At 37.8% G+C, this 13,661-nt stretch overlaps 1 long non-coding RNA gene across 3 annotated transcripts in view; it reads left to right on the top strand.

Moving 5' to 3' along the window:
* LOC137769407 (uncharacterized) overlaps positions 1 to 13,661 on the top strand; it is a 280,962-nt gene that overhangs the window by 258,536 nt on the left and 8,765 nt on the right. For all 3 annotated transcript variants that reach the window (XR_011074965.1, XR_011074964.1, XR_011074966.1), the window contains 2 exons: positions 6,035 to 6,099; positions 9,665 to 9,842. This is a non-coding gene — a long non-coding RNA (uncharacterized lncRNA). The remainder of the gene's footprint in view (positions 1 to 6,034; positions 6,100 to 9,664; positions 9,843 to 13,661) is intronic.

Genomic DNA, 13,661 nt, shown 5'->3' with positions numbered 1-13,661 from the left:
AACCATCTTGATAAAAGACATTTAAAAAAATGCCATCTAAGTCTTGTTTCTGGTAATGGTAAACTGAGTAACTGAGATTAACCCTCCCCCTGAAAACAATAAAATATTATGAGCAAAATTTATATATGGGTATGTATCGTGTGTGTGTGTGTGTGTGTGTGTACACAGCAATTTAAAAATATTCAAGGGACTTCCCTGGTGGTGCAGTGGTTAAGAATCCGCCTGCCAATGCAGGAGACACGGGTTCGAGCCCTGGTCCGGGAAGATCCCACATGCCGCGGAGCAGCTAAGCCCATGCGCCATGACTACTGAGCCTGCGCTCTAGAGCCCGTGAGCCACAACTACTGAAGCCCGTGCACCTAGAGCCCGTGCTCCGCAATAAGAGAAGCCACCGCAATGAGAAGCCTACGCACCGCAACGAAGAGTAGCCCCTGCTCGCCGCAACTAGAGAAAGCCTGTGTGCAGCAATGAAGACCCAACGCAGCCAAAAATGAATAAATAATTAATTAATTAATTAATTAATTAATTAAAAAAATAAAAATATTCAAGATCTGAAAAGTTAGTGGGCTCTCCCTGGCCAGTTTTTGGATGAGATCCAGTAACTGCGAGGTAAGGAGACTATTGAAGCATCAAGGCTATCTTTATCCAGAAGGTACTTGTTGATGCCACAACCATTTGAACACTTTTTCCATGTCTGTATCATGTTCAGAGGGAAGTCAAAGCCCTCAGCCTACTGAGGGTGGGGAATTTTGCAGAAGAACCCTTCTTCTGAGCTGGAGCACCAGGTGCAACATCCTTAGGCATGAATGAACCTGATTTAGATCTTCCTTTCCTACCTCCACAACTGTTGGGAATTCTGAGAGAGCTGCCTTGGTGCTGTTGGAATGGAGAAGAAAGAGAGAAGGAAAAGAAAAGCAGATCTTTCCTGGGAAGGTTCAGAAGAATCCTTTCTCAGATTTGTACCCTCAGTAGGCAGGCCAGGGACTTTCAAGATTTGACCTTAATCTTAGGCGATCCAGGCCTGCAAAACCCATTATGTAACCAGGCAGATGCAAATGCAAATCCTTTTTGAAGGGAAAAACAGCCATTCTAGGCCTCAGAAAATCCTCAAACTATTTTTGAAGGCAATGGCCAGCAAGAAGTCAAAGATACAAGCATTGCATGTATGCTGATTGAAATGGATTAAAGACTTAAATGTAAGCCCATACACTTTAAAACTACAAGAAGAAAACACAGGGAAAATGCTCCTTGACACTGGTCTTGGCAATGACTTTTTGGATATGACATCAAAAGTGCAAGGAACAAACACAAAAGTAAACAAATGGGACTACATAAAACTAACAAGCTTCTGCACAACGAAAGAAACAATCAGCAAAATCAAAAGGCAACTTATGGAATGGGAGAAAATACTTTCAAACCATCCATCTGATGGATCCATCCATCCATTTGGATATAAGCAATTTATATCCAAAGTATATAAGGAACTTATACAACTCAATAGAAAAATAGAAACGGTCCAGTTAGAAACTGGGTAAAGGACTTTAATAGACATTTTTCCAAAGAAGACATACAAATGGCCAACAGGTATATGAAAAGATACTAACCATCAGGGGAATGCAAATCAAATCCCAATGAGATATTTTGTCATACCTGTTTGGGTGGCCACTATGAAAAAAATAAAAATTGTTGTCAAAAATATGGAGGAAAGGGAATCATTTTGCACTGTTGGTAGGAATGTAAATTAGTGCAGCCACTATGGAAAGCAGAGTGGAGTTTCTTCAAAAAATTAAAAGTAGAACTACCAAATAATGCAGCAATCCCACTCCTGGATATACAACTAAAGGAAATGAAATCAGTGTATTGAGATATATGTACTCCCATGTTCATTGTAGCATTATTTACAATTGCCAAGACATGGAAATAAGCTAAGTGTCCACTGATGGATGAATGGATAAAGAAAATGTGATACACACACACACACATACACACACAGGAATAATATTGAGCCATAAAAAGAAGGAAATCTTGCCTTTTGTGACAACATGGATGGACCTTGAGGGCACTATGCTAAGTGAAATAAGTCAGAGAAAGACAAATACTGTATGTTCTCACTTATATGTAGCATCTAAAAAGGCTGATCTTATAGAAACAGAGTAAAACAGTGGTTACCAGAGGCTTGGGAGGTGGGGGGAGAAATGGGGAGATGTTGGTCAAAGGGTATAAACTTCTAGCCATAAGATGAATAAGTTTTGGGGATCTAATGTACAGCATGGTGACTTTAACAGTATTGTATTATATACTTGAAAGTTGTTAAGAGAGTAGATCTTAAATATTATTACCATAGAAAATGGTAATTATGTAGGTGGATGGAGGTGTTAACTAACCTTTTTGTGGTAATTGTTTTGCAATATGTACATGTATCAAATCATCATGTTGTATACCTTAAATATGTTATATATCAATAATATCTCAATAAAGCTGGAAAAAAAGAAATGTGGTATATACATACAATGTAATATTAGTCAACCATAAAAGTGAAGGAAATCCTGTCATATGCTACAACGTGGATGAACCTCCAGGACGTTAGGCTAAGTGGAATGAGCCAGTCACAGAAGGATAAACACTGCACGATTATACACATATGCAATATCCAGTGTAGTCAAACTTACCGAGAGTAGAAGGTGGTGGCCAAGGGTAGGGGTCTGGGGAAATAAGGAGTTGCTGTTCAGTGGGAATAAAGTTTTAGTCATGCAAGATGAAAAAGTTCTAGAGACCTGCTGTACAGCATTGTCCTTATTCAACATTTAGCACTGTACTGTTCACTCCAAAATTTGTTAAGAGGATCGGTCATGTTATGTGTGTGTGTGTTTCTATCAGAATAAAAAAATGTATGTGAGGACAAAATGAGTGCTTGAAGAATGTGGCAGAGTGAATGTTTCATGTTCTAGATGGAATATTCCAGTCAGTAGCCTGTTGGTAAAATATGTTCACACACAAAAAAGTAATGTCAAAATTGAAAAAAAAAGGGAGATATAATTAAGATAGTAAAAAAGCAAGGCTCACAGGATATTTCTAAGACATATAACCAGCAAAAGGCTCTTGTTCAGAATATATAAAATATGTATACAAATCAATCAGAAAAATGTAGACAGTTCAACAGAAAAATGGCCAAAGATTTCAATAGGCATTTATAGGTATCCGACGGTGAATAAACATTTTCTAAGGTACTCAATACACATTGGTGATAAGGAAAAGGCAAATTAAAAAACACAATATACCCTCAGATTGGTAAAAAAAAAAAAAAAAAAGTGAAGTTTGAGAGTTCCAAGTGTTGGCGAGGACATGGAACTGCAGAAACTCCTACCACTGGCGGGGGTATGAATTGTTATACCACTGTGGAAAACAGGGAAGCATTACTGATTAAAGTTGAATAATTACATATTATCCTATGACCCAGAATCTTCCCCCTAGGCGGGATATAACTAGAGATAGACATGTTTATATGGACCAGGATAAGTGCTCCAGAATGTTCACAGAAATATTTATTTAAAATGTCTTAAACTGAAAATAATAAAAATGCCCATTAACAATGGGATGGATAACTAGACTGTGATATATTGATACAATGAAATACTGCACAGTGCTAGAAGGGAACAGACTATAAAGACACACAGTAACATGGATGAATCTAATAACTTAAGGTTGGGCAAAAAGCAAAAGTTCATGAAGTATGATTCCATTTAGAAAGAATTTTAAAACACAGGCAAAACTAATCTATGTTATTAGGGATACATATAATAATGATAAAAATATAAAGAAAAGCAAAGAAGTGATAACTGGAAAAGTCAGATTGATGGTCACCTCTAAACAGAGGGTTCTGTGGATGGCTCTGCAGGTTATATTAATAGAAAAATAGTTTTTAAAAAGCAGTCTAATACAATTTTATGAACGGTGGGTGTGAGACTAATTATGATGAGCTCAGGTGTGTGTACTGTAAAGCAGGACATTGCTACTTGAATAAGCAAAATTGCATCTAAATGACAATCCACACAATGAATAGCTAGTGGCCATAAAACGTCTTCCCTAATCTTAAAAATAAATAAATAAATAAATAAATAAATAAATAAATAAATAAATAGCAGTCTAACATCTGAGCATGTGGTTTCAAGGCAATAATTTAAATTTCTGCTCTTTCTTCTTTATTAATACTTATCTTCCTCTTAATTTTCTGTTCTCTTTTACTTTTCTATTCAGTTACTTCAAACCTTAAAAATCAGCTAATATAAATGTTAACTCTGTGTTTTTGTTATGCTGAAATTTGATGCCAAAATGTATGTAAAAAATTAGCAAAAGAGTTATTTTCAGGCAAAACAGCTATACATGACTGACGGGTTGAACTCACTGAAGAATGTCATACAGAAAAACAATTACAGTCAGTGACCTCATGTTTTTTTTTTTTTTTTAATTTTTAAATTTAATTTTATTTAGTTTTTTATACAGCAGGTTCTTATTAGTTATCCATTTAATACATATTAGTGTATATATGTCAATCCCGTCTCCCAATTCATCCCACCTCATGTTGTTTTAAAAAAAACAAATGCAGCTATTTGAAAAAGTCAAGATGATTAGTTTATTTCAATCTTCATTCTGTTACTTAGATCATGAAAAACCATGATGTTTAAGACTGATTTTGGGGGATACACAAAATCTAGTGTTCAAGATAAGAGGTGAAAATTTAACCTTTATGACAACTGTTTTTTAGCATTTCCACAATTTTCAAAAAGAAAATATGGATTATATATTCAAATTAACAGGTTTGGCGAACATATGCACTTTTGGAAATGATTTAAGTTTAAGACAGGCAAACTTTTTCCAGTGAATTATGTATAGCAATCCATTATCTCCCAAATCATTTATGTATTTCAGTATCTCTTCTCCAAATATAATCTACAGGAATATAACTCCCCAAGGTTTAGCCAACATTTCGCTGTGTGTTTCTAAGACTTAACAGCCTCACATCTAAGATTTGGGAGTATAATCTACTATATGGCTATATGTTAATTTTTTTTTAACATTTAACAAATGTTAAAAATGTTATTGATGACCCCTGGGCTGTTTGAATCTCAACCCAAATCTCTTCAGCCTCACCCTTCCATCTCTCTGTGCCTCTTGCTTTATTTATCTCCCAGCTCTCAACTTCTCCGAGGAAGATGGGAACTTCAGACAGTGGGAAAGGAAGTTATCTGTAAAATAATACTATGCATGGAAAGAGCTCTGAAAGTAAGCTGTAACCTTTAATCTAAAACCTTTACTCATGTCACTAAAAAGCTGACAGAGTAAGAGCCCTGTTACCTTGGCTGTGACTGTTTTTCCTGGTATCAATCAAAACCTCATGCTTAGCATCTGCTGTAAATGTTAGAATTAGAAGTAAAGACAAATTGATGCATCTATGAAAATTCTGTCCAAGTAAAATTTTGTGAATCCCTCTGTCATATTTATAAGAAATTTCTTATTTTATCAATTCACTTAATTTCAAATTTGAGAAATTAATCAGTTGAATAATAAATCCATGTCAAGGAAAATAATCTCCTCATTCTTCATCTTGTCTTGTCAGCTGTGGCAGGTAGTGGCCTGCTTGCCCTCCAGGTATATGACTCCTAAACATGAAAAGCTAGTGTCCAACAATATTTGGTGTTTCACCAGGTTCACAAAGTACTATATACCTATATTTCTGTCCTTAATAGACACTACTCATTAGTTAAATATATAGGAACAAAATATTAATTCACTGATGGCTGCTATATATAGCTGTTGAAAAGTTTCAAGCATTATTATTAAATTGTTCATATTTTAAATGTTACTAATATTTACTCAGAAGGTTATTTTTAAGAATCTTTTAGATAAAGAATGTCTCAATTGTTAAGTATGATTTCATTATATCTAAGGGCCATTTTCATCCAGGTCAACTGCCCTCTAACTTTACAACAAAAGCCAATGCTGAAATAAGACTAACTTAATAAATACTCTTTTGCAGGAAACCCCCTGTGCTATCTCTGTCTGTCTTCAGGTGGTTCCTCTGGAGTGAACTCATCCACCCAGGTAATAAATACTTTCCCTTGAAATTTTCTGGGTATAAAACTATTTCTCACTTATTAAATTGCAAGTTTCGGCACTTATTTGGAATATAACCCCAGAAAACTGGTCTTAAATAGTTGAGAATGCCTTTTTGTAGGTAAGTTTTTTTTTCTTAAAAAAAAGGAAATTTATGCTTGTGAGGTTGGTGTTGAAAGAAGACTGACAGTGTCAGTTTAGTGTATTCTGCTTCACATCGTTTATATACACTGACGCCTTCACACATACACGATTTATTCATGATGACTAGGACAAGCAAAAGGAGGAATGAATTTCAAGGAAATTCGATTTTTTTTAAAGAAAAAAGAAAGTGTTAAGAAGTCCGAAAAGTGATAAGAAAACGAATATGGCAAAGAGGAGCAGGATGCAGAGAATAAATCAAAAGAACTAACAGATGATGAGTGTAGTTACATCAGAGTGATAATATCACACAATTTTCATATTTTAAGAAATAAATCGTAAAATAATAACCCTCAACTACTTCTCAGTAACCATAGCCATGATGATGGAATTAAATGAGCCAGCTTTAGGGCTACTTGTCTTGTTACTATTTTCAAGTTAAATATCAAAAAAAAAATCATCTGGGGAAAAAAGCCTACTGCTAATAACTAGTAAAGTCATTAAGGATGTTTCAGTAGCCACAAAGCACAAAATGTAACAATTATGTATACCTGCCTTCACCCCTGCCCATATATCCACACACACCTGTGAGTCCCAGTTGTATAGATTTGCTCTCCAAGTTATGGCCCGACTAACTGGAGGATCTCATTATTTTTCACCTGATCCACCCATCTCCTTCCATTCTACCAAACCTCTCTTTGGGGAATCTCTATCTTAATGATCTCTAGGCATGCTCTACTTTAAGTCATTCATTCACTCAACAAACATTATAGTGTCTATAGCAAAGAATAAAACCGACAAGATTTCCACCTGCTGGAGTTACATTCTAATATTTAAGGGTTTGTGGTTATGTAAGTGTACCGCACTCTGCCACTTGCAATCTGTAACTTTGGTTAAGGAATCTAAGTCTCAGTTTCCCCATTGGTAAAACAGTAATAAGAACAGTGCCTATCTCAAAGTATGGTTGTGATGATTAATGGGATAATATGAACAAGTGCTAAGAATAAGGTGTTCTAGTAAGTGTTCAATTAATATCAGACATCATCATCATCATCATCATCACCATGCAGGAGAGTTTGCTTACTGGGGTGTAGGACACTGGGATGGGGATAGAGTGGGAAGAGTTGTAGGAATACGAATTGTGAACCAAGACAGGGCTGAGGCTGCCACTTTCAATCTTTAATCTACAGTGAGTGGGTTTAGAAACTTAAAAGGTAAACTGAGGCATATTAACATTTGTTTTTCAAGAATTTATTTGAGCAAACATCGATTCAAATCAGGCAGCACCAAACCGACAGTGGTTAGGAGTGCTCCATTGACAGGAGCTAGGGTTTTTTTTAATAGAGAAGATGCAGAAGCAAAGCAAGGAAATGATTTGATTGACTATAGCTGAAGCAATTGCCTTATTTGGGAAAGCCCAGTTGGCTATTTGTGGCTGGTTGTTTCATTTTCTTGGATTCCAGTGCATTAACTCTGGCTTAGTTTTTGGTCTGATTATGTAGGCTACCACGGCATTAGAGCCACCTCCTTGTTTGATTACTTTAACAAAACATAGTACCATCTTTTAGCTCAAAACACCTCAGGCAGTCGAGAGGACCAGAAGAAAGAGGATCGCTCTCATGACCCCATCTCTCTCTATTGATTGTCTAGACAGCAGCTGCAATAACCCGATGTAGACATGGGAAAACCAGGCTTGGTCACCTCCCACAGGTAGAAAGAAAACCTCCTGGGGATCACTCTACCTCTCACTTCACAGTTTTCAATATACCTCTGAGTGAAAAGGAGAAGTTGGAGAGAAGAGACTAGTGAAGTTTGTCTTGATGAATACACCATGATTTGGTGATGGTGCAAAAATAGGATCAAATTGGCTGGGAGAGTGGTTTTTTGTTTTTTAATTAAAGTACAGTTGACTTATGATATTATATTAGTTTCAAGGGTACCACATAGTGAATTGATTTGCTATTTTTAATGGATTGTACTCCATATAAAGTTATTATAAAATATTGGCTGCATTCCCTGTGCTGTACGTTACATCCTTGTAACTTTATTTTATACCTAGTATTCTGTACATCTTAATCCCCTTCACCTACCTTGCCCCTCCCTCAACCCCTCTCCGCTAGTTTGCTCTCTGTACCACATGACCCCGCAATTCCACTCTTGAGTATTTATACAAATGAAAACACTAATTAGAAAGCATACATGCATCCCAATGTTCATAGCAGCACTATTTACAATAGCAAAGATATGGAAGCAACCTAAGTGTCCATCAACAGATGAATGAATAAAGAAGATGTGGTATATATATACAATGGAATATTACTCAGCCATGAAAAAATTTTGCCATTTGTAACAGCACGGATGGATCTAGAGTGTATTATGCTTAGTGGAATAAGTCAGACAGAGAAAGACAAATACTGTATGTTTTCACTTATATGTAGAATCTAAAAAATGAAACAAATGAACAAATATAACAAAACAGAAACAGACTCACAGATACAGAAAACAAACTGGGAGTGGGTTTTAAACATACCCATCAGTTTATTTCTGCTGCTCACCCATTTCCTTAGGATAAGTAGTAGCTGAACACTGTAACTGGTGTAGCCTAAACAACTGAACTTTATGCTCGCCTTTGATACAAAGGCATTTCACTTTTAATCCCAGACATTCACAGCATTCTTCATTTAAATGCCTTTGCTAACTAAGCAGAGAGAAATTTTTCTCCACTGAACAAATGCAGGAATTGGATCTTACATTTGGTGGGGTGTGTAGACAGTCAGGAGCAGATGCAGGAGATTTGTAGGTCCTTAAGTTTATACAATGGGGGAGATGCTCTTTAAGAAAAACACAAAGTTACAAACAACTGCAAATATTTAATTAGAATGAGAAAAGACAGGATAGCACATTATAAATATTGAATAGCTAAAAATACCCCAAACAGAAAATCCAGGAAAATAATGTGATATTTTTATTCATTTCCTAACAAACTTCTAAAATACTTTTCTTCTGCATGTTTTGGTAGCATAAATGTAATTATCTCTTCAAATGACAATGCTTATAATCTATCATCTATTCTCCGAGTTGAGAATCTATAGCCTTAGGAAACCATGTGATTTTTCACAAGTCTCAATCTTTTTATGTCTGAGTATTTTCAACCTATATGAAAACAAGCTATAATCTGGTGGACACCAACTCTGTGTGGTTTTGGGGCATCAACAAATGACATTAGTGCCCTAGGAGATGAAGCCACTGCTGGTGATTGATGGGGTGAAGGGGCAGGGCTGCTGTAGGCTCTGCTTGTGTAAACAGGGCTGCTCTGCAGCTCAGTCCTTCAAACCACCGCCTACCCAGCCCTTGTTCAAAAAACGCTACTGCAGAGTGCCTCCTGCTAACAGCCAAATCTGTCAACTTTAAGGAAGCCTCACCTGTGGCTTTCTGACAGCGCTCCCCAGCTACGTCATGTTTGCCGATGCACCCACCTGACCTCCAGATGTCTTCAGGCCCCTGTGTCTTACTTCAGCTCACCTTCTGGCAGTTTCTTTTACACCAGCACCTTCCAGTCTCTGCACATGGACTCCTCAAGCCTTGCTAAGGTAAGAGGTGCTGGCTGGGATCAGGGCGTGTTGCTCAAATTCCAGCTTTGCCTTTAAGAGATTTGCCTCCTTCTTGCCTCTGACACTTGCTGGCTCCTTGCCACACACATTTCTTTGTTAGCAACTCACACATTCTTCCACATCCAAAGCGATCTTAGGCTTATAGAGGCCATAGTGCTGATGCTTACCTGACTTGTTGATTTCCTTTTGACTTTTTTGAATCATTCTTTTTTTAAAAATTAATTTATTTTATTTTTGGCTGCATTGGGTGTTCGTTGCTGCATGGGCTTTCTCTAGTGGCGAGCGGGTGCTACTCTTCATTGGGGTGCAGGGCTTCTCACTGCAGTGGCTTCTCTTGTTGCGGAGCATGGGCTCTAGGCGCACGGGCTTCAGTAGTTGTGGCTCGCGGGCTCAATAGTTGTGGCGCATGGGCTTAGTTGCTCCATGGCATGTGGGATCTTCCCGGACCAGGGTTCGAACCCGTGACCCCTGCTTTGGCAGGTGGATTCTTAACCACTGCGCCACCAGGAGAGCCCCTCCTTTTGACTTCAATTTCACTTTTATTATGAGATTATATTTTGGTGATTTGGTTTGATGTAAGCAAATGCTTAACTTCTGATAAGCAACTAAGGTCTGGGATACAGTCTGACACGTTATCCCGCTTATTCATGAATCACTCTCATAATGTGTGAACAAAAATTAGTTTTCTTCTGCTCAAGCAATATCTCTCATTTTAATTAGCACATTTGAAATCTCCTTTGACCTTGAACTATATTAGCTGGAGGGCATTTTCTTTGCAGATTTGAAAGCAGGTTAGAGAGCCTAGATCTCACATTCTAGGCATTTTTTTTTTTAAATTTATTTATTTATTTATTTATAGCTGTGTTGGGTCTTCGTTTCTGTGCGAGGGCTCTCTCCAGTTGCGGCAAGTGGGGGCCACTCTTCATCGCGGTGCACGGGCCTCTCACTATCGTGGCCTCTCTTGTTGCAGAGCACAGGCTCCAGACGCGCAGGCTCAGCAATTGTGGCTCACGGGCCTAGTTGCTCCGTGGCATGTGGGATCTTCCCAGACCAGGGCTCGAACCCTTGTCCCCTGCATTGGCAGGCAGACTCTCAACCACTGCGCCACCAGAGAAGCCCCTAGGCATTTTTTATCTATGACTCTTTAGAGTCTTAGGAAAACTCCAGCTTATCATCTTGCTAAAGAAGTGTTTTTACAGTAGTTGGAAAGAAATCCTGAAGGAAATATACTCTTTGCTTAGGGAGAACAGTGTATCTGTGAGACAGTTCCTGGGAGTTGTGGTATTGTCCAGAGAAGGGCTGCATCATTAGTTTCATGGGTCTTAGATACTTTTACTTTCATGAGCCAATTCCTCCATAAAAAATATTAAAAATTATGTTTTACAATTGTATTGGTATAAAGTTGAATGTAATCTAGGTTAGATTATATTTATTTTTCCTCCTCAATTTAAAAGAAATTAAAACATTTTCATTGGCCACTAAAACTATCATGGGCCCTGGGTGCTGTGGCTTCTTTGCCTAATGGATAAGTCAGTTTCACTTACCCTTACAATTAAAAAAAATACAGCAAAGTATTGAATCAAAAACCCAAAATTTCATACTATTTCCTCAGCTTTGGAATGAAGAAGGACTCACTTATTTAAAAGCAAGGCTATTACCAGTTAATTAAAACACTTGAAGTGTTTTACTAGATGATAAGTATCATTTATCACGCCAATCTTAAATCAGGGGCCATAGCATTACTTTCCTGGAAATAAATGTAAACAATGTAAATACTTGTAATATGTGGTAAACTCAAGGGTTACACCCACAAATTGAATAGGCAGGGAACCTATTCTGTTCTTGATTCTTCAAGAACACTTGAAGAATCAACTTTAGCAGAGATTTCAATGTTATATGGCAGAGGTATGGAGAAATGTGAAAAAAATCACAGCTGATAGGCCTGTCTGGCAGGGTCATGACCAAGGCAAGGTAGGTTTCCACTTCATTAACAACATTTCAGTCACGACAGGACAGGAAGATGCCCTTCCTCTTACTTGCTTGATGATGCTTGAAATTAATTTAACTGAGAATGTAGACTTTTATCGCATGGTATGAATGGTGCTTATAATGTGAAAACCCCTTAGAAAATGACGTATTGTATTAAATGTGTGATGCAGAATTCAAGACTGCCATCTGAACCTTCTCTGAAAGCAGGTTGTGTTAAGGGGGAATGTCCTGATTCTGCCTAGCTTTTAGAATCTACGGGAGGCTATGGGAGGTCAAGGTAATTCATTAGAAGTATAGGTTATCCATTGGCCTTTCTTGAAGGAGGAAGGTAGCATGTTGGGGGGTTATGTGTGGAATACAGATAAAGGAGACCAGCATACAAAAAAATGTACCTTCTTCACAATTTGTGCTAGCATCAGACAATGGAATTTGTGGAGTAGTGTTACAAAGTCCTGTTTTTCTGATGTTGGTTGGAATGCAGGCAGGGATGGAATTGGGAAGAGGAGAAGTGCCATGACCAGAATTAGGTTAAGGGAACCAGCAGGGCTTCTGGGACAATTGTACAGGTTGTGCACTGATCAAAGGTGCTGCATCTAAGGGAGGGTTGTTCATTTACTTTGTAGGCATCATAGGTTTATATATTTATTAAAACATTTTTCTGGCTGATGGTAATAGAGTATCTTGTTTTAATAAAATTGGCATATTATGTCCATTTTCTGACAGATGGGAGTCAAGTTACTTGGGGAAGGAGAGAGTCTCTAATTTGCAGAAAGGTACAAATAGGCTAGTAGTCCTGGACCCGCTAGGAAGGTTCCCAGCTCAAAAGAATTCCTGCATTTTGCCCTCATGTTTTATTCATCATTTTTTCCTATCACCTAATACAGTAGCACAGTATGCATGTGAAATTGACCTTTCCCTACCACCACACAACCACAAGCCACATGTGACTTATTGAGCACTTGAAATATGGCTTGTCTGAATTGAGATGCACTGTAAGTATAAAATACACACCAGATTTTGAAGACTAAGTATAAAAAATATAAAATAGTGCCTTAATTACAAGTTTATCTTGATTACAAATGGAACTGATAATTTTTATATAATGGGTTAAATAAAATATATTATTAAAATTAATCTTACCTGTTCCTTTTTACTTCTTTTTTTTTAAATTTATGTATTTTATTTATTATTTATTTTTGGCTGTGTTGGGTCTTCGCTGCTGCGCATGGGCTTTTCTCTAGTTGCGGCGAGCGGGGGCTACTCTTCGTTGCGGTGCGCGGGCTTCTCACTGCGGTGGCTTCTCTTGTTGCGGAGCACAGGCTCTAGGTGCGTGGGCTTCAGTAGTTGTGGCACACGGGCTCAGTAGTTAGGGCTCGCGGGCTCTAGAGCGCAGGCTCAGTAGTTGTGGCGCACGGGCTTAGTTGCTCCGCGGCATGTGGGATCTTCCCGGACCAGGGCTCGAACCCGTGTCCCCTGTGTTGGCAGGCGGATTTGCAACCACTGCGCCACCAGGGAGGCCCCCTTTTTACTTCTTAAATGTGGCTACTAGGAAATACATATGTGGCTTGCCTTGGTGGCTCATTTTTCTGTTGGACAGAGCTGCTTAGAAGGCTGATTAGAGAAAATGTCCTTGATAATTTATACAATAGTTATTTACATTGTTATTCATTTAATGCCTTTTAATTAATATAATTCTGATCTACCTCATATCTGTTTTAAGAATTATATGGGGTATAATCCTAAATAGGATTAAAGAAGAAAATTTCTGAAAAATTTATGTTCCTTCTTGGCAAAGACAGTTAAATTAAA

The sequence above is a fragment of the Eschrichtius robustus genome, chromosome 9 (genome assembly GCF_028021215.1).
Source record: "Eschrichtius robustus isolate mEscRob2 chromosome 9, mEscRob2.pri, whole genome shotgun sequence".
Classification (NCBI taxonomy): Eukaryota; Metazoa; Chordata; class Mammalia; order Artiodactyla; family Eschrichtiidae; genus Eschrichtius; species Eschrichtius robustus.
Note: the sequence above shows the minus strand (reverse complement) of the source record. Positions and strands in the feature narration are given on the sequence as shown.